The sequence below is a fragment of the Megalobrama amblycephala genome, linkage group LG13, assembly GCF_018812025.1.
Source record: "Megalobrama amblycephala isolate DHTTF-2021 linkage group LG13, ASM1881202v1, whole genome shotgun sequence".
In the NCBI taxonomy this organism is placed as follows: Eukaryota; Metazoa; Chordata; class Actinopteri; order Cypriniformes; family Xenocyprididae; genus Megalobrama; species Megalobrama amblycephala.
In genome coordinates this window covers 37,679,036-37,701,762 of record NC_063056.1, presented here as the reverse complement: position 1 = coordinate 37,701,762, position 22,727 = coordinate 37,679,036, and the positions used below count along the sequence as shown (strand labels likewise).

At 36.6% G+C, this 22,727-nt stretch overlaps 1 protein-coding gene across 4 annotated transcripts in view; it reads right to left on the bottom strand.

The window, feature by feature from the left end:
* Positions 1-1,128: 1,128 nt before the first annotated feature.
* cdk14 (cyclin-dependent kinase 14) overlaps positions 1,129-22,727 on the bottom strand; it is a 197,208-nt gene continuing 175,609 nt past the window's right edge. For all 4 annotated transcript variants that reach the window (XR_007179207.1, XM_048153943.1, XM_048153945.1 and 1 more), the window contains one exon: positions 1,129-3,671. The gene's annotated coding sequence lies outside the window, so the exon portion shown is untranslated. The remainder of the gene's footprint in view (positions 3,672-22,727) is intronic.

The following is a 22,727-nucleotide window of genomic DNA, read 5'->3' as shown; positions in this document are numbered from 1 at the left end:
TGACCCCTCGTCATATATATACAGCCTAGTATATAACAAAGATTACAAAAAGATTAAATATTCACAGATGAATTAAAAGATTCAGAGAATAGCATGGTATTGACAGCACATTCCATAGCAAGTCCAATAGAGCAAACCGGGAATCTAAAGCTGTTCCCTTTTCATGGTAGATTTACACATTATATATATATCAATTTAATAACCAACTTTGAAGCAAGCGCCAATGATTATGCAAACATGATGTCTTCTTTTTTTGTTTGTGATTTGTGTGTTCGTCACAGTGCTAAATGTGCAATAATATTGTTATTACTTATATTTTCTCCATCCCAAGTCTCATCCGTTTTTCTTGCCCAGCACAAAAAAGGAGAAACTCTACCCACCTAAAATACAGCATGTGGTTTTGCATGCAAGGCTGCGACTGCCACAAAGGTAGAAGGAGCTCTTGCATGTTTAAAGCATGCACGTTGCATGAAAAATTATTATTCGGCTGCTAATACTGGCTGGAATCCATTAATGTCGCAACGGGTTTAATGCGGCTCCGTTACGCTGGCTTCTGACAGAATTGCAGCTCTCCTCGTTGTTGCAACATAAAAACAGTCTCTTCGTTTCTGCAGGTCACTCTGAGAATATGGATGAGACGATGTTCGAAGTATAAACCGGCGAGTTGAATAAGACCGCGTTCACACTGCAGATTATTAGGGGTGTCACTCCACTTCATATAAAGCATTGAATTCACTCTGTCGTATTTTAGTGCAAAACTCTTTGCATAATTCCTTCAGTGAATTGGGAGCAAAAATATGTTAGTATGTGTTCAGTTCCTAACATTTCTTTAGAAACAGCTAAAACAGATGAGAAAACATTGTTTTTTTTTCTTGCACGAAAACATTCAGTATTCCTCAAAATGACTAAAAACAGTGAAATGCAATCTCAGAATTTTATGCAAACCTGTAATAATTAACTATATTAAATTACACATATACTTTATGTATTTAATCTCACTTTATTAACCAATGTCTTTGCTTTGATTAGATTTAAAACTTCTCCTGTATCCTATTCTTCTTTAATCCAGAATGGCTGCACAGCTGAAAGGTTAGTTTGAGCGGCACCCTCTACTGTACAGGAGTAAATATGCTTTTCTTTCAGCCTGAGGATTATTCATTTCACTTTTGGTGTGAAAGGGCCTTAACATTTGCCAAAAATAGAACCTTTTTTTGTTGTTGTTATTAAAAAACAAACAAGCAAGCCCAGCCCAGGCGAGAGAAAGTAACGCATAACGCATGTTTTCATAAAAAGTAACTAAGTAACTCAGTTACTTTTTTAAAAGTAACTTTTTTCTCCAACACTATCACTGTATCAATCATTTCAAATTCAGGAGTGACTCGAAAACAAACGATAATTAGGTTGTGCAGTGTGTACGTGGCCTTACCATATTTACAGGTGCAAAATGTGACCTTACAAGCTGGAATGTTGCACAAATATGTTGAAAAGTGCATTCGCAGTAGGCGACAACCTTTTAAGCGGCATTGCTCTTTAACCAGTCCTCTGACCGTTAGTCACCCTATTATGACTAAAGCTGACTCAAGAAGTACAAATATTAATAGCATAATAAAAAGGGATCGTGTCTAGATTTGTACTGTATAATAACTGATGATGTGACACTGGACATGCACGTCTGCACACATTCCATTCGCTTTGGATCTATTAAATAATCTGTTTCTAAACGAGGTGATGGCATTACTGTACAAATCTGAACTCATTTTACTTCTTTATTTGATCCCATGTTAACAGTGCAGGGCCAAACATTGCTATTGTTCAATTAGCTCTTGCACTTATAGAAGTCACATTGATATTTTACAATATACTGACAGAAAGAGAAAATACTTTACTCAAATGATGATGATCTCATTGTGTTGCACACTTGATCATCAACCAAAACGGACGGACATTAACAGGAAGAGCAGTCTCAGTATTGTACGCTGCTGTGATCAGAGAGTAGTGCACTTTGGGAAGGGCCCTTCAGAACGTCATCTTTCGTCTTGAAAAGCTACTTGAGAAATGCATTTGCTTCTTCGACAACACTTCAATCTGAAACTTTAAGTGGTTGTTCACACACAACACATTCTTGCATTTAAAAACAGCTGGATATAGTGGAATGGAAATGGTATTCTGGGTCAATTTTACCCACAACACATGTCAGAAATACTGGTTAACCAATTTGTTTTTCTTAAAATAGAGTGACTATTTCTCATTTAGGGTCTTGGACGTGCCTGCAAAGTTTCGACGCTTTGAGGTTTTGTGGAATATGCATACAAAATTTCTATTATGATTGTGATGTTTTCGATTTTAAACCAATTTCATGGTTAAAGTCAGGTGCATAGACAAAAAAAAAAGAAGAGGTATTTACATTTACATGTATGCATTTGGCAGAAGCTTTTGTTTGAAGAAGTGTAACTTATCTGTTTATGCATGCAAATTTTGCTGGGAATTGAACCCATGATGTTGGCATGCTCTACTGTTTGAGCTTTGGGAAAGCACACAAGAATAAAAATTTTCAGGTCAATTTGATCCAGAACATAATGATCGTACCCAGAATTTTAACGTATTATGGGGTATAACTTGACATGGATTAAATTTAAAGATAAAGCATTCCGTAGCTCAAACAGTAAAGCAAGCAACGGCAAGGTAATGGGTTCAATTCCGAACTGATCAAATGTATACTTTGAATGCAACGCAAGCTGGATAAAAGCATCTACAAAATGCAAAAATGCAGCGCTAATGCACTGAGATGTCCATCTTGCACAGACATATGATTTAAGCCAAAAAATAGCACAGAAGAATTCAAGAACATGTCCTGTGTGAACATCCTTTAACAGTTCAAAGTAATGTCGCAAAAATCGTTCGGGCAATTTTAATGATCAGTTAGTGAGTGCAAATCATTATAAGATTGTCATGGGCCTTCAGAAGGAACAGCGAAAAGAGATTCATTTCCAAACGTGGGCGACCGTCTTTCTGACTCATGCACAGTAGCACCAGTGCAAGCATATTGCCTGTATTTAACACTCAATGCACATTTAAACGCACACAGAGACGTAAACCGAGACTCATGTACCGCAGTTATCTGCCCGAATGATGTTCAGTGATGGTGTTAATTGCTTTAGCGCAGTCCCTGCAGTGAGTCAATGTGCACCATCAGGCTGCAACCGCAATATCGTTATTACTGTCGGAATTATTGTCATCGTTATTGGGTGCGCAGCTGGATCGTGCCGTAGCCAACAATGTGGAAGATTGCAGGAAATGCGAAATGCCAGCTTGGTCTTGTTAATGCGTGATTGTTCGCGGAAGGGCATTTGGTTTGTTCTCTTAGATAGACATGTATATTTAAATGTACAAACATACATACATTCGTACCTAGGTAGCTACATACACAAACAGTTCGTATTAATTGCCTTTTGAAGTCTGATGTTACCGAACGTCGTTCGCATGCTGTCGATGTGAGAATGTTACGCAACATTCCTGACGGTAAACCTCAGATTTGACTGGATTCACGCTGCCTCGTTTGCTCTCAGTTCCACATGGACGTCAAATCAGCTGGAAATGAAATAATTTAAATAAACATGAAGAGTCATTCCCATCTTTGTACTTTTTCCATCTTGACAGCTGACAGCGCCAACCTGCAAAAGAAAAAACAGACAGTCCTGATCAGCGACAGTGCACTTTTAGTACAATAACGTGTTTGCTCAACAACAACAACAACAACAACAACAACAAAAAAACGAAACAATTTGCATACATTTTTTTGAGTTATGACAAATTTGAGTGAATTTACGTTCAACCAACAAGCTACATTGAGCTAGAGGAACTTAATAATTTGTAGCATAAACACTATTTTTTAAGTTGATTACTCAAAAAAATTAAGTCGCACCAACTACCTGATTTGTAGCCCTGGAACAAATCTTAATCTTATATATTTCAGTTCAAATCAACAGCTATCATAGCACATGCTAACATAACTTATTTAACATGCATATTTAATGAACAAGTAAGATATTACTTGTCACTGTCATTATAGTGCAGTCATTGCATCCACTTTTTTTGAAAATAGGCTAATTTTCCATCTCCCATAGAGTTAAACAGTTGAGTTTTACCATTTTCGAATCCATTTGAATCCAGCGTAATAATCAAGGAACTTTGAACTATGAACTATGCTAAGCTATGCTAAAAGTTGTACTGCCAGACCCGGAGATCGGCTGAATGGATTCGAAAATGGTAAAACTCAACTGTTTAACTCTAGGGGAGTTGGAAGATTAGCCTATTTTCAAAAAAAGTGGAGTGTTCCTTTAATTTCAATATTTATTCTCCTATGCAAAGCATGCAGGGAACTAGAAATCCACTGCCTAATTTCCTAAGTTATCAAAACAATTTCATTAAGTTACTACAACCTATTTTAAAAAAAATTGCAGAAGTTTGAGTTCAAATTACAGACAATATTAAGTTGATGTAATGATCTACGTTATTATGTAAACAGAACTCTCTGAAATAACGTTTGCAACTTAAAAGGTTTAATTAAAAAAAAAAAAAAAAAAATTGAATTTTTAACTTGCAACCGTGCTCATTGCCGCTGTTATCAGTGGTGCAACAGTGTTCTCTTGGCGCGCATGCACACTGCTTCAATTTATCAAGACTCTCTATTCTTTCCGGTGAAATCACAAAACAAAATGCACATAAACATCTCCCTGCTCTTGATATACAATCACTGATAAATATTTTTGGTTTTAATGAGAAAATAAAATAAAATAAAATAAATGATACGAGGTTGGATTAGAACCCAGAACCTTTAGCACGCTGAACGAAAATTCTACCACTAGTCTATCAGGACAATCTAATGATAGATGTGGACTATTGTACTATTGTAAATACTCTCGAGACTAACAATATATTGGATTATAGTAGATGTAAGGATACTATCAAATTAAACTTGAGGTCTATGTCAATAAAATACAATTACAATACACCACCACCACACACATTCCAGTCCCACCCACTTTTTAATACAAAGTTACGCCACTGCCTGAATTACTTTTTAGAGCGTAGGCAGTGAGTCAGAAATCTCCACTTCAGCAGCCTTACATACACCAAACTTTACAGTTTTGTCTATATTCTGAAGATTTGTTCATACATTCATTATTCACCTGGTTTACAGAACATTTTCTGACTAAAAATGTGAATGGTGAAATGGATTTATTTTCTGGCCGTTGGCAGTATATTCTCATTTATGGATTGATTAAAAGAGAGATGTGATATCCCCTATGTAAAAACCTTCAACAAAATGAAACTGGCTTTTTTAATGTTAAGATTTCTGTTCTGGAAATTTATGCAAATGAGTGCATATTTAATTAGATAATGCCTCATTTGCATCTTTAAACACTTCAGAAAACTTGTAATATAAAAAATATTTGCAATTCTTATCATAATCAATCAATTGTAGAAAGTATGAGATCTTTTTATACCCTATACCTCTGGTGTCTCACATCAACTAGAGTAAATAATGTATTTCGATAAACTACATTTTTAAAGCAGCTTCACAATGCTGGTTAGGAGGATGATGGGATGCAGACGAAAGAGTGTGTGCGAGGAAGGGAAGATCCGGCTCGCTTGTTTCTCTGCTAATCTTCCTCTTTTTTCCCCATTGACCATACTGCTAATAAATAATGCATGCATCTCTGTGTGTCCGACCTCTCTCTCTCTCTCTCTCTCTCTCTCTCTCTCTGGCAGTCTGTTATTCCCTCTTCCTTTCTTATTCTCTCATTTTGAATTTTCTTCCTTTCTGTGTTGCCCTTCCCCCACTTGATTTCAATCCATGTCTTTGGAAAACCATTCCTGGAGGATTTGCAAGTGTGTGTGCCAGAAATCAGAGATCATGGAAGGACGCTGCCTTTATCAAGAGCCCAGCGCACATGTGTGTGTGTGTGTGGAAGAGGAAACTGACTAAACTTGTCCAGCTCAGGAACACACTGTCCTCCTCAAACCCACCCAACTACATTCACTGAGGGTTGGGCCATAAATAAATAGTTATCAACAATATCGATAATAACTTTTTGAGAAATTTTCAATATTCAGTTTACATCTACACTGTATTTTTTAAAAATACATTTTTTTTTTTTTTAAGTTGTACATAAAGTTTATTGGAGTACGTTTTACAAGAAAATACTATTTCAGTCTTTCTACTTCAAAATTTCATATTTAATTCAATGTGTTTCTCGCTGTATCTTTGGAATTATTTGTCAAATCTACTAGCAATTTCTGAGTGAAAACTGTTTCAAAGTAAATCCTACGCCTAATTATTTTTCCAGTGTTCATTATGATTGTAAAAGAAAGATTATTGGAGTACACTTACAAGAAAATACTACTTCAGTGTTTCTATGTTTTAATTCAATGTGTTACTTGCCGTTTCTTTGTAATTTCTAAGTGAAAATGGTTTCAAAGACTATTTTTCAGTGTAGACAATCAGGTGCATGTTGCAAAATCATTTTCTCAAAGAAATTATTATTATTATTATTAAAGAAATATCATACAACCAAGATATTTTTTCATCCATGTTTTAATTTAAACAGTATAAAAGTTCTGTTAATAAAAATGTTTTGTTGCAAATTAATTGTTATATTTTCACTTGATTACATCTTAAAAGATTTTATATTTTATAAAACTTTTTAAGTTTTATGAATTCATTTCATTACCATTTTTGTTGCTAAATAAGTATTAAATCATGAATCAAATAAATAAATAAAAGGGATTTCAAGTTATACATTCATTCTTGAAGTCTAAGAAATATGTGCAATGCATTTCTTGCTGCACTAATTGAAATTAATATCGTGATAAATATCAACATATGGATTTTTTTTTACCATATCGCCCAGCCAAATGTCACAAGAATGCATATTAAGTAAACGCAACAGGACCGCAACTGCAATGCTTTGACCTGCGTATTTCTGAAGAGTTTCTAACCTTAATCTTTGGGTGGTTTTCGTCAAAACATTGTACTTTTTTTTTTTAGGCACTTGCTATATGAACACACACAAAAAATCATGGACATGATTAAATAAAGCTAAATGGTCTTACAAAATAGTCACACCTGTTCTGTTCACAGTCAAAAAAAAGACCACAACAGGAAATGAATGAGCCATGATGAAGTAGTCTTTGACAATCTCTAAATATACAGTATGTGCAAAAGTCTTATGCATGTCAGTATTTTCACCCCCCAAAAAGGGTTTTAAGCCAGTATGTGTCAGTAGGAAATATCAGTTCACATTTCCAAACATTCATTTTGCCATTAATTGTAATAATCCAGTGAGACTTTTGAATGCACAATAAGTCTGACAACAGCTGGTGCTCCACACTGAGATCTGATCTCACCATCATCGAATCCATCTGTGATTTCATGAAGAAATAGATGAAACTGAGACAAACGAAATCCAGAAGAACTTGAAGAAACCTTCCTGCACAATAATTGGCAATAATATGATGTGTAATATTTTATTTTTCTAATATTATTTTATATTGAAAGATTGTGCATAATTTACAAGTGAATATTGTCTAGTACCATGAAATCCTTTCAAAATACAAAATAATAAAGAATAAATATTATTGAAACAAAATATAGTACATTAATACGATTTTAAAAAAATGTTACGCTTATTGTCTTCGGTCTGTTTTGACCACAGAGGGTTAAATTGGATGAGACTTGGTTCTTTACTATTATGACTTTAATTATGGCATCAAACTGGTGCATGTCTTCATTCAGAAACATTTAAGGGGTTAAAGAAGGATGAAATAACTAGTGATAAAACATTTGGGTCATGCCTCTTAGTATCATATATAAAGATAGCAAAAAATTTTTAATCACAACATTCTTTCACTTGTATGTTCATGTAAAATGTCAAAGTACATGTACTTGCTCAATTACATCTCGTCTCAACAGACTAGAAAGGGCGTTAGACAGTCAGAAATGGTCATCTATTGAATATTCTCTTTAACTCTCAAACTAATTCATTAAATGTTGAACAAGTGAATCAGCCGTCCTGCTCAAAAGACCTGCTTCTGTTGTCTATCTACACTCGGATCAAAGATGTGATGCTCATTTTATAGTGTCAAGACTTATTTATTAAAAAATACATTAAAAATGCAATTTATACAGACAAAGAATTCAATACACCTCTTCTATGATCAACTCATTTATAATTATTTTCAATATCTCAATTTTTGTTGAGTATTAAGTAAAAATGTCAGAGTGGTACAACTGCCCTAAGATTAAATAATAATAATAATGAAACAAATAAAAGCTGAAATTCTTAAAAAGATATTTTCAATAATAAATTCATAATAATTTAATAATATTTCAAATAATCTATTATTATTGATTAAAAATAGTGAAACAGTCTTCAAAATATTAATTGTTATTAATGTTATTTTAGTATTAATTATATACTATTTTTAATGAACTTTTATCTTTATATTTTCATCTTTTCATATTTTATATCTTTAAATTTTAGTCATTTTGTTGTGCTTTTGTCATTTATATTAGTTTTTTTATTTATTTTTTTTATTTTAGTTTTAATAATTTTGAACTTCAACTCATTTCATTTCAACTTCATTTTATTTAAAGTTTTTTTTTTAAGTTAATTTTTTTAAATTTAATATTTATATTTTATTTCAGCTTTATTTGAATGAATTAAAATGGTTTTTAATAGCATTAGTTTTAGTAAACAACACTGACATGCAGGAAATCACTTTTTACCAGGAAGTCTTCAGGAAACATGTTTGAAAACAATCATTTTGCAATTCCATGCGGTGGCGCTAGTGAGGCAGAAAAAATACACACTTTAGCTTTAAGGTGTTAATGCTGATCGTGCTGCTGTTTAGATTGTAATTTGTCAAAATTCTTTAGACTATCAGTCACAAAAAACCATCAAATGACATCCTTGCGAGCAGAAAAAGTTAAAATCTCTGTGGTGTGTGTGTGTGTCAGGTTCCTCTGCGAGCAGGAGAATGTCAGATGTGTTTAAGAGCGTCTCCGACTGATTTAGCAAGCACAATGCAAAGCCGGGCTCCCACAGTCCTCAGAGAGCCGGCCAAGCAGACGGGCCCCTTCTGGGCAGGCTGGTGGATGGTGACCTCTGACCTCACCGCCCAACAGAGGCCTCGTCACGTCCAAAAGCGTGTAATGAAGTGCGTCAGACCGCCATTAAACGGCACACAGCCGAGCTGACATTTTAATACGGCTCTTTATGCGTCTGCTAGTGTTTGTACGTCTTAGAAAAGATTTCCAAATGCTTTAATGAACACACTTGGATTATTTTCCATTTTCTTAAAAGTGCAAATTTAATTAAAAATTAGTTCCCTGAAGGATTTAAAGAGCATTGAAAAGTTTCCAGTCATTAAAAGAGCAGGAATGCCGTGTTACGGCCAGGACTGTTCTGTTGCCATCGCGACTGAAGCACGACAGCGCTTTCCATTTTCATTTGAATGACCTCGACAACTTCAACTCCAAACAGAATGTGTGCTATGAAAGCCAATAAACTATGTTTTTCTATGACCACGAAGTGCACTAGTGACAGCTTTATAGTGAGGTCAGTGGATTAACCCTTTCAACTAAACAGCTTGTTAAAACTCAAGTTCTGCTACTCTAGAATCACCAAACAGAGCTGCAAAAAGAATAACAGCTTTCACAAACACTCAAACAGAAACTCATGCAACTGGTTGAGTCAGAAGTTGACTTGAAATCAGACCCACATTTAAGTCATTATTTGTTGTCAGTTGATTTTATCATATCATTTTACATTCATCCATCCATGATTTCTGCTGGATGTATTTCTCGTACAGTTTCCTCGTTCTCGGAACACGTTGTTTGAGTTAGCGGTTGCTCCCGGGTTAAAGATTAAATTTGGATCAATCAGAATAAAGCCTTAAACGGCACACAACTGACGTTACATAAATGTCCTCAGTTAATCATAATAAATAAGTGAGGATTACCGGCTCTTGTCAATGGAGATCCGGGAGGATTAACTCTATAATAAATATCATCACGTTCTCCTCCAGCTGAAACGATCATCAGCTGTGTCTACAACAGCTCGGTTCATCACAGCAGATACGGGAAGAATTTGGGTGTCCTGGTTAATTCATACTGAATGTATAGTAAACCGCACAGATACGGAAACAAGAAGAGTTGGCTGTCAAACCAGAAGCTGCTGGAATTGGATGGACAAACAGGTCTGACATGGACAGAAAAAAAGAAAACAAAACAAAACCCAGCTCCGCAAACCACAGTATTTGAAATCAGTCTGCACTTAACATGGGTTATTTTGGAAAAAACTTTTTTTTTTTTTTTTTTTTTTTTTAAAAAGCTTGCAACCCTGTCATCCAGTGTTTAAGCAGAAATACAGAAAAATATGCAGATCGCAGAAGTCGGCTCTTTGCATTTGCATTGATGGCAAACCTGACATGATGCATTTTCACATAATATATATATAATAATATTTCAGTCTGTCCCTCACACAGCATCGTATGACCTCAGATTATAGTGCGTGAGCCGTATGGACAACAGTGGAGCTTGACAGAATAAAGCGCTGTTCATTTTAATTCTAAGCAGCGGCTCTTCCGCTGAAAAAACACATGAAGGTGAGTAAATGACAGGACTTTCATTTCTGCCTGATGTGTTCTTTAAGAGGTTTGTGGAGGGGGGCGCTTTTGTGATGGTTTTGTCTTGCGTAAGTAAAGCTTCAGAGCTCCACTCAAGACTGCACATTCCAGAGCGTGATTGGCCGCTGACCCGCACACAGATGCACTATGGGAATGTTGTTTTAACTATGTGCTCATGATCTCTGAAAGAAGATCTTACCAAACATGAGAACATGTCCATATTTCACTTCAACATCACAATAAAAAAATATAACATTTTTGATAAAGAAAAAACTATTTCTGCATCATCACAATTTTTTTCATGACAATTAAACAAATTTGCATAAATCATATCATTTAGCTATGAGTTATAGGGGTATTTTGTAAATTGCATAGTAGTATTTAATGAAAGTTCAGTCATCATTTACTCACCCTCATGTCGTTCCAAAGCCGTAAGATTCTTCGGAACACAAATGATCTTTTTGATGAAATCTGAGAGCTTTCTGTCCCTCCATAGATAGTCTATGCAACTGAAACTTTGACGCTTCAAAACGTTCTCAAAGAGATTGTAAAACTAATCCATATGAATTGAGCAGTATAGTCCAAATTTTCTGAAGAGACATGATCACTTTATTTGATGAGCAGATTTAATTTATACTTTATTCACATAAATATTCATCATTGCACACATCAGTTGCGGTAAACAGAAGCTCAAGCATGTTTGCTTGACGTGCGAGAACCAATGAGGTTCATTCTCGTGTGTTATGTAGTATGTGTCAGATTTCATCAAAAATATCTTCATTTGTGTTCTGAAGATGAACGAAAGTCTTAGTTGTTTGGAACGACATGAGGGTGAGTAATTAATGACAGAATTTTCATTTTTTGGCGAACTAACCCTTAAATTCATGCATTTTTCAGTAATCATTACTGTATGAGACTGATTTTTGAATTTTTTTTAATGCAAAATATAATTTCTGGTGAAATCTTTCTCCGTGAGATTCGTCCGCCCGCTGTGTTTGACTGTCATGGAGCTAAACGTCTTTCTAAACATTCATCTTCAACATCACATGCAGCACTAGAGTGGAGAAGCAGATGGTGATTGTGGCCTCTATCTCTCTCACACACATGACGTTTGCATGTTCACAGGGAACGATGCCACACACACGTGTTTCACATTTCCTTTTGTCCTGGCAGGAGGTTTCCACTTTAATATTTTCATAATGTTGGCACTTTTCTGAGTGCGATCAAACCCCTCAAAAATGAGAATGTACAAACACACACTTTATGGCAGATACTGAACTAAAGCGGAGTGGTAAGATGGGAAATATGGCACAAACCAACTGTAGAGATTTGATTTATATATTTGCACAACTATCCGGACTGATTTACACACAAGATTGATGAAGAAGGTGAACCAAACAAATCAAGATGAGGAAGAAGATCAAAACAGTTTGTTTACAGATGTCGAGTAATGTTGCAACTCGCTGCATTAATAGAAAATTAAACTGATGTTCATCACAGGTGTGTACATTAAAAAAAATCATTTGTTCATGATGTTTGGGTGGTTTTCAGGATGTTGCTATGCAGTTGCTAGGGTATTTTGTTGCCATGCGATTGCTATAATCTTTGGGTGGTATCCAGGATGTTGCTGTGTTTTTTTTGCTAGGGTGTTTTGAGTAGTTTCCAATATGTTGCTACTGTATGTAGTTGCTAGTGTGTTTGGGTGTTGCTATGCGATTGCTAGGGTGTTTGGGTGGTTTTCAGGATGTTGCTATGCAGTTGCTTGGGTATTTTGTTGCCATGCGATTGCTAGGGTGTTTTGAGTGGTTTCTAAGATGTTGCTATGTGATTGTTAGGGTGTTTGAGTGGTTTCCAGGTTGTTGCTATATGGTTACTAGTGTGTGTTGGTGGTTTCTAGGTTGTGTCTAGGGTGTTGCTATGATCTTTGGATGGTATCCAGGATGTTGCTATGCGATTGCTAGGATGTTTGGGTGGTTTCCAAGATTTTGCTATGTGGTTGTTAGTGTGTTTGGGTGTTGCTATGCGATTGCTAGGGTGTTTGGGTGGTTTTCAGGATGTTGCTATGAAGTTTCTAGGGTATTTTGTAGCCATGCGATTGCTAGGTTGTTTTGAGTGGTTTCCAAGATGTTGCTACATGGTTGCTAGTGTGTTTGGGTGTTGCTATGCGATTGCTAGGGAGTTTGGGTGGTTTCCAGGATGTTGCTATGTTTTTGCTAGGGTGTTTGGGTGGTTTCTAGGTTGTATCTAGGGTCTTGCTATGATCTTTGGGTGGTATCCAAGATGTTGCTACTGTATGTAGTTGCTAGTGTGTTTGGGTGTTGCTATGCGATTGCTAGGGTGTTAGGGTGGTTTTCAGGATGTTGCTATGCAGTTGCTTGGGTATTTTGTTGCCATGCGATTGCTAGGGTGTTTTGAGTGGTTTCTAGGTTGTGTCTAGTGTGTTGCTATGATCTTTGGATGGTATCCAGGATGTTGCTATGCGATTGCTAGGATGTTTGGGTGGTTTCCAAGATTTTGCTATGTGGTTGTTAGTGTGTTTGGGTGTTGCTATGCAATTGCTAGGGTGTTTGGGTGGTTTTCAGGATGTTGCTATGAAGTTTCTAGAGTATTTTGTAGCCATGCGATTGCTAGGTTGTTTTGAGTGGTTTCCAAGATGTTGCTACATGGTTGCTAGTGTGTTTGGGTGTTGCTATGCGATTGCTAGGGTGTTTGGGTGGTTTCCAGGATGTTGCTATGTTTTTGCTAGGGTGTTTGGGTGGTTTCTAGGTTGTATCTAGGGTCTTGCTATGATCTTTGGGTGGTATCCAAGATGTTGCTACTGTATGTAGTTGCTAGTGTGTTTGGGTGTTGCTATGTGATTTGTTTGGGTGTTTTGGGTGGTTTTTCTTATGCAATTGCTAGGGTGTTTTGGGAGGTTTCCAGGATGTTGGCTATGCGTTTGCTAGAGTGTTTTGGTGCTTTGAAAGTTGTTGCTAGGGTGTTGCTATGATCTTTAGGTGGTTTCTATGATGTTGCTATGCATTTGCTAGGGTGTTTTGGTGCTTCGCAGGTTGTTGTTAAGGTGTTTGGGTGGTTTCCAGGATGTTGCTATGATGTTTGGGTGGTTTTCAGGATATTGCGATGATGTTCAGGGTGTTGCTATGTGGTTGCTAGGGTGCTGCTTCTTTTTTATGATCCACTTGGATAAAAATTATGTGTCTGATTACTTAGTAAAGTAACAGCACACCTAAACCTATTGTTTAACTAGAGCAATAGTACCAAACAGGGCTCTGTTTGAATTCAATAAAGCCCAATAAATTATCAAATGAACTCAACTGAATATCCTTCAGTTAACTATAAGCTGGCAATGGCATGTTAGCTTGCTAAATATAAATTATTTTACTAAATGTACAGTAATATATGGAATGAGCAACGTCCTCAACCTAAACACAAGCTCCACTGTTTAGCATGACAGAAACCACAAAATACCAACATCACAGAAACTCTTCTAAATCTCAAGTATAACAGAACATCGATACACCAAGTCTTTCCCTTTACTCAAAAACACATAAAACAACACTTAAAGTCAACATTTAGTCTCATAATCCAGTCCCACTGAGAACTAGACAACAATGAACTCAAAAATGATTCATGTTGCTTAATTTGATATTGGCATCAAAATCATTGTGAATATTGTCACATTGTCACTTTTAGAACTGAACAAAGACAGTGTTTGTTCCTACAGCAGCTTAATGACACACTAAAATGACTTACTGTGAGACTGTAAAGTGGCCAAAAGCTTCTGCAGGGAAAACTGCTACTTTTTTCCATGAAAAACACTGCTGCTGCTTATAGATTCTCCTTCCCTGTTAAAAGACTGGGAAATTCCCTCTATATGACATACAAGATGGAGTGTCGGGGGGATATCAATCTCATTGATTACTGAGCGGCATAAATCACAGGATACAAGCAGGGAGAGAGACATTTACTGGACCTTCAGAACTCTCCATTAGAGCTTCTGCTACATAAATCAGTCATACTATAGAGCCATGAGGACTGCCTCAGGCGCTCAACCCTCTCAACACACCCTGAACTCTCTCACGCCGTACGTGTGAATCATAAAATACAACAGCTACTGCTGGAAAACCACCATGACATTTTTACACCAGTGTAGTTGTGCAACAGCTGTCATCCACAATGCTGGGATGATTTTAGAGTGCTACTATGTGGTTGCTAGGGAGCTTGGGTGGTTCCCAGGATGTTACTATGCAGTTGCTAGGGTGTTTAGGAGGTTTCCAGGATGTTAATATGCAGTTGATATGGTGTTTGGGTGGTTTCCAGAGTGTTTCTATGTCATTGTTAGAGTGTTTGGGTGGTTTCCAGGATGTTTCTATGTCATTGTTAGAGTGTTTGGGTGGTTTCCAGGATGTTACTATGCAGTTGCTAGGGTGTTTAGGAGGTTTCCAGGATGTTGCTATGCAGTTGCTAGGATGTTTGGGTGGTTTTCAGGATGTTGCTATTCAGTTGCTAAGACGTTTGGGCGGTTTCCAGGATGTTGCCATGTGATTGCTAGGGTGTTTGGGTGGTTCCAGAATGTTACTATGCAGTTGCTATAGTGTTTGGGTGGTTTCCAGGGTGTTTCTATGTCATTGTTAGGGTGTTTTGGGTGGTTTCCAGGATGTTGCTATGCACTTGCTAGGGTATATGGCTGGTTTCCAGGATGTTGCTATGCAGTTGCTAGGATGTTTGGGTGGTTTCCAGAATGTTACTATGCAGTTGCTATAGTGTTTGGGTGGTTTCCAGGGTGTTTCTATGTCATTGTTAGGGTGTTTTGGATGGTTTCCAGGATGTTGCTATGCGATTGCTAGGGTTTTTGGGTGGTTTCCAGGATGTTGCTATGCAGTTGCTAGGATGTTTGGGTGGTTTCCAGGATGTAACTACGCAGTTGCTAGGGTGTTTAGGAGGTTTCCAGGATGTTGCTATGCAGCTGCTAGGATGTTTGGATGGTTTCCAGGATGTTGCTATGCAGTTGCTAGGATGTTTTTCTGTTTTTCTTTTGTTGTTTGGTTCATATTAACAGCAAATATGGCAGTAGGTACAGTATATTATATTATTATTATTATTATTATTAAAGAATTTCCAGGATGTAACTACGCAGTTGCTAGGGTGTTTAGGAGGTTTCCAGGATGTTGCTATGCAGCTGCTAGGATGTTTGGATGGTTTCCAGGATGTTGCTATGCAGTTGTTAGGACGTTTTTCTGTTTTTCTTTTGTTGTTTGGTTCATATTAACAGCATCTACAGCAGTAGGTACAGTATATTATATTATTATTATTAAAGAATAATATGAAGAGTTCAGATGCAAAAGCAGCTAAACACCACCTCTGTTAAAAATGAGATGATATTGAGCGAATGCTCTCCGCTCATAGTATATGTTCATCAAATACTTTCGCTTCAAATCCGCTTAAATCCCAGCCTCAGCCTATTCAGAAATATAGAAACCTTGGCAGAAACCTCTAAACCTTTGTCCACAGTCCACAGAAGAACCAATCTGAAGACGCGAGTTGAATCATATGTTTTCAAGATGAATGATGATGTGTGCTTTCATTTGCAGAGCTGCAAGTTTTTATCATGTTTTGTCCATCGTTACAGTGGCAATGACAGGATTTCAGAGTAGCAAGTAAACACAACAGTGTTCCTTTTGCTGCATGGACTTAGCTGGTTTTGCAGCAAAAGACAGTCAAATTTGTTAAATACCAATGAATTGACTAAAGTGACATTTTTAAAAATAAGGCATTTCAATAACTGACTAATAACCTTTTCATTACCATTAAAGTGAAATTACTGAACCTAAACATACTGTAGGAGCCTGGTAAAAAATGCTAATTTAAAAGAAAACATGTCAGATGGACTATTGTTTCATCTGAACTCTTCATATCTAGATTATAACGTTTGAAATATAGGGAATATGTTCGGAGAAATAACTGTCTCTCTGGTTGAAAGCCCTTGTGTGTGTGTATGTGATCTGTTTGCTCTGTTGACTTGGGACAATTTGATCAATCGCACAGCCTGTAGACGAGTTCGCTACATTCCCTCTAGTCTTAGTTTATCTGTCAGAAACTTCCCTCCACCGCACGGCAAACAAACACGCAGCCGTTCTGGTCAGCCGGTGGAGAGACACCCTTCCAGCTCCTGTCAGAAAAGGCCCAGATGAAGCAGATCAATGATGGTTTCAGGACTCTGGAGCTCCAGTGTAACGTGCCCAGCCTCGGGCCATCTCACCTGGATACCACTTCAAACAGCTGCCTGTCACTCAAACACAAAGACGGGCTCCATCTAACACAACAATCCTTCCTGTGCGCTGTAACACCGAACGACCTGCTGCATGAACACAGCTGCTGTTTTAACCTGCAGTCATGAGATCAACATCCACTGCTTTAACACTGAGACAAAAACTGGTGCAGTTGCTGATAGCTTGTGATTTAAATCAGTGAGATCAGAACAGTATAGCAGATTGCTTGCATAAAATGCATATAAATATAAGTTGTCACTGCATATCTTAGTAAGATGATATTTAAATGCTTAGTTTATGATTAAACCTCTGTAGTTTTAAGAAAATATAATGCAGTGCAATACAATGATGATCGAGAGATAAACAAATAAATGTTCCTCAAAAGCCTGATGGATCGTATTTGATATGGTGTTCCTGCTTTTGTGAAACATTCCTCAGTGCATGTTATTCTAAAGAAAAATGTTCATAATTTATACAAACGTTTGTAAACGCTGGTTTCAAAGTAGAGTTTAGGGCAAAATTGGCATAAATAATTTTTTGGTGTAAATGCATTAAAATAAGAGAATTTCTATGGTATCTAAATGATCAACATAATCAAAACTTTGCTGAAAAACCTGTTGCACACAATCTACAACATGCCTTCTGTCGTCTGATTCATAGTTTATACTTTTTTTAGCAAGTAAAAGGCTTTCAGGTCATGGTTCAGGTATCTTTTTTTCTGTGAAATTTTAAACATAAGAATAACTTTGATATTGTTAGTAATATTTCAAGATGAACACTTATTAAAGCAACTTAGGTTTATCTGATTATCCATGCATATTTTTTTCTCATTGATTTCAATTAAGCTATCAGAATTTTATCTTACTTTTTGGCCATATTAATATCCAGCCTGGTCTCATTGTTACGTAGCTATTAATATCTAATTTTCAATAACAAAAAACATACTTTTTGTACGGTTGGATAGATGCTGAAACGTACAATATGGACGTTTTGGCAACATTTAAACATAGCATTATTATGTTTTTACAGCTACGAAATGTAAAATATTTACACATCTTTTATATCATAAAGATACCTGTATAATTTACCTAAATGTAAGATCTCTTAACCCTACTCCTAAACCCAATTTTTTAATTAGAATTTGTTAACAAGCGCCGGATTTGACGTCGCTGCCGGGAATGGAGATGAAGATCGCTGGATAAAGGGCTGAATTTGGATCTGGTCCTCACAAATGTATGGATTCTAAATATCTGGAATACAGCAAATTAATAAAATTGATGTCTTTTGTGAATTTATGTTGTGTTTTGGTGTATTTTATGGTTCTATTGTCACTTAATAGGAGAAAACGCCTTTTCTGTCTCACGGCAAACAAACCAAATATTACAAAAAGGTTAAAAGATTACAGAAATGTTATTCATTTTAAAGTTTTAAAGTGTAGTCTTGTTAAACATTATGTAATCCTTCAAAATGAAGTCACAAACAGAGCGAAATGTTATTTCATATTAAGTAAACTGCATTTAATAAATGCAACTAAATTGAATACAATAGAATCACAGCTTTAATGCCACCATTTTAATATTCATAAATAGGAAGACGTACAAATTTGTATATCGGTAAAGTTGTTCATAAATAATTTACATTTTATTGCTGTCAATACGTCAATATTGTACGTTTTTAATGCATATGAAAACATAAGTAAATGTGTGGTAGAACTACATTTAACGTACAAATACACATGTATTCTCATGAGATCACGTTGCAGCATCAGCATCTGCACCAAACTGCATGTTTTTGCTCAGTTTGGGCCTCTGAATAAAACTGAGGTGTTGTTGCCTCCATATTCTCACTATATCATACTATATGAGCCATAAAAGCCTGATGTATTAAAAATGAAACAAAACATGTTTTTAGACTTTTTTTATATCTTACCTAAAGGTTCAATAAACTGTTCCATTTCTATTTCATGCGTCACATTTTGCAGGGTTAAAACTAACAGAAAATGCACACGTGTAAAAGCATGAGTGCATTCTTACTTCTTGGAAAAACTACAAACAGAGCGGTCAAACTCTCGTCTACCCAACCTGGATGTTATTATCACCGACTTATTTCAGTCCGAGTCACAGTGTGGCGGTGTGAGTCGCAACCAACGACTTCCTCTGGGTTTCCTGCAATGCATGCTTGTTCTCCAGCCTCTGGATTCTTTCTCTCAAGCATATGATTATGGCTTGGATTAAAACTCGACTGCATGTTTGTGGTGAGCGACTGGGCATTGCGGTGTCACTTCATTAGTGGAAACGACAGGCCGTCTGCTGGGCCTCGTGAGGGAGGGAAATAGGGACGCCTGACCACAAAACATGAAAAAGCAAAGCCAGAAAGAGAGCTGGTACATGGCTGTTGAGTATTGTTTCACCATTTTATACAACTTAACCAAACAGAATGGAAAGAATGCCTGAAAAAGACACAATTAGAACAACAAACCAAAGTAGGAATGCAGGATCTGCTGCATGTACGTCAACTGAAGAGCCCTTACTGTCTCCTGAATGGCTGAATTCAGTTAGGAAACGAAGCAGAGCATACCGTTCTATTTCAGAAACGCTGTCGCTCTCTTATTGCTCCTGTAATGACATCAGACACAAACTCACACGACACAACTGAACTAAACAGAGACATCGGCAGATGAAACTAGAGGTTATTCCTGTACAGTACAGCTGATGTACTGATGCTACAAGCAATCTGTCTCAGGTCAGAAATGAACCAGGGTTTAGGGCAAAAATAGTGACAAAAATATTCCCAGTATTTAAAACATGGGACCAAAAAATGCCTAGTCAGCTACTATTGTGCTTGATTTTATATTGATTTGATTTTATAGTTTAACATGTATATATACACACACACACACACACACACACACACACACACATACACATAAATATACAGTATATACACATAACATTTTATACATTTATCCCTCTGGAGCTCCTCGAATGGCGGGTCAAATGTGACCAATTGTTTTAAATTTCAATGAAATGAATGTACTATATTTTAGTGCGATAATGCTTTTTTATTTAATATTCTGTGTTTTTAGGGCATTTTATGGTACTAAATTATATTTAAGCAGTAGTTATAATCCATTTATTCACTTTTTGAGCAGAGATCTGAAAATGAAATTTCCAACTGTCATTAATCTTGAATGCTTTGGAGCTTAAGTTTGGTAAATTATTGTTGAAATCCAAAAAAGAAAAAAAAGAAAAAAAAAAGAAAAAGTGAACTTTAAAAAGTTACATACGTTTAAGATAATTTTTATTTTATTTTAAGTTTTTTTTTTTTTTTTTTTTTTCAATTTTTATATGAAATCTATATTTTCCAAAACATGTCTTACTCTAAAACTGCGAGAAAATCAAAGCCATAAATTTAAACAAGTTGTGCTCCAAATTTTAAGGTTGACTCAAAAAATTAGCTTTCAGTAAGATTTGTTTGGGCGCAGTACCAAACCTGTCCACTAGATTAAATTAATTTCCCATTCATTTCCAAAACACTCATTTTGACCGCAAGGAGCACAAGATTGACTGTTTTTTAGGACCATTTAATCTTTTCGAATCATGTCCAAGATTTGTGTGTGTGTGTGTGTGTGTGTTCACACAGCAAGTGCCAAAACCTTTACCAAGTTTGGTACATTTGTGATAAAGTTATAAAAAAAAAAAAGTAACATTTTTTGGTCAAAGCGGAAGTGCACCAGCGGGTTCAAAATAAACACACACTGACACATACATAATATAACATATTTCATACATTAAATATATATATGTGTATGTCTATATATGTATATGTAAATACAAATGAAAACCAAAAATATGCCTTATAAAAAGTCCCCTGAATGTAAATAATGAATGTTAATAAAAAGTAAATGTTTGACATGAGATTCACTTATATTTTTCTGTACTGATCTCTTGTCTTTAAACCGAGGCTATGCTAAGGCTGGGCTAGTACTCTACTGTATGTGTGACAGACAGATCACAGCACAGCACATTTCAACCGAAGGGTGAATTAATACATGGAAATTATAAGGAGAAACTGCAGCACTCCTTTGCATAATCAGCCTTTAATTGAGCCCAGAGCCATATGTGTGTGCTGAGCATTCTGGGCTCTGACTAATGGGGCATGAGCTGGTTAAATGAAGCGTGGCAGAAGAGAGTAATCCAGACCTGATATGGACACACACACACACACACACACACACACAGACAGACAGTGCGACTGCTGAGCACGCTCAGTATGCGCATACACACACCCCAGATGGCCGCGCAGCAGCTCGATGGATGTGAATCTGTGAGGATCGACTCTCAGACGGCTGCATGTGACGCATGAAATGTCATCAGTGACAGTGATATCAGACAGAGAGACACAATGCATCATGGGATTAGTAGTTCATACAAATCCAAGACACACAGGCTGTGTGAACCTGTCTTTAATTGCTTCAAATCAACATTTGTAGTGAATTGAGGGAATTAATGTGAATGGCCTAAATCTGTGGATCTTGCTTCCGGCAAAAAAAGAAAAGAAAAGAAAAAGTAATTGCAACTTTTTCTCTCACAATTCTGACTTTTTTCTTGCAATTCTGAGTTTATGCCTCACAATTTTTTCTTGCGATTCTAAGAAAAAAGTCAGAATTGTGTGATGTAAACTTACAATTGTGAGAAAGTCAGAATTGAGAATTTTTTATTCCATGGTGGAAACAAGCTTCCATATAATATCTTTTAAAAGCGTTTCAAATATAAGTAAAAAGTGTAAATGAAAAAACTTGCTGTTGTTTTGTGTGTCAGCGTCTCTTACAGCTGTAGTGATGAAAATGTAGTTCAGCTCCGACCCCATGCTGCACCAGCTTATCGTCAAGTGTATTAATTAGCCTATTTTGTGTATGCTTAACGATGCACACAGTTTAATGAATTACAGGTCATGAATAAAAATGAGGGAGGAGTCGGAAAGGAGGAAATCTGCTTGGGAAATTTGTTGCATATTTGCATATATTTACAATCTCGTACACTGTAACGTGGCCCGAATAAACCTTCAGCTTTTAATTAATTCAGCAGCGATCCGGCTTCAGCATTTAGGGAGCCGAGAGAAGTTTGAGTCCTGCAAATAATATTCATATTTCAGACACGTTCTCTGTATCTGTAGTCAATTTTCTGTGAGATGCATATTCAGGATATTTCTGGAAGGGTGTTGCCTCTCTAACGGACGCTGGTGTCTTATTAAGCCAAAATAAGGACTTGAACTTGGCATCTCTTGTTTTGAGAATGTTTGGGTAACTCAAAATATAATTTTGTATTATGAATAAGATATAGAACGATAGACAGAACGATATATAGAACAATAGATAGACAGACAGAGATAGTTAGAATGATATATGCCTACAGTTAAGAACGGAGCATCATACACACATCCCTCTGAGGGAGAAACGGCGTCATCTGTGTCGGCTCCCTCAAGCAAAGAGGGTAAATCTGTAAGACCCCCTGCAGCCCGTGACGCCATGCCAGGGCCTTCGATTCGACATAAAAAGAGCTAATTATGAGCCGGCGCGGTAAAGTGGGCCATGAATATCAAATATAAAACAGCTAAAAGCAGCAGTGGATAACATCAGGAGGCTGGGCGGCTCAAAATGCTTGCGAGGAGAAGAACCTGAGGCTGGAGGAGAGAATCAGGCCATGAGAACGACGCAGCACGTGTGTGTTTGTGCAGGAGCTCTAGGGATTCGCAGAGTAAAATCTC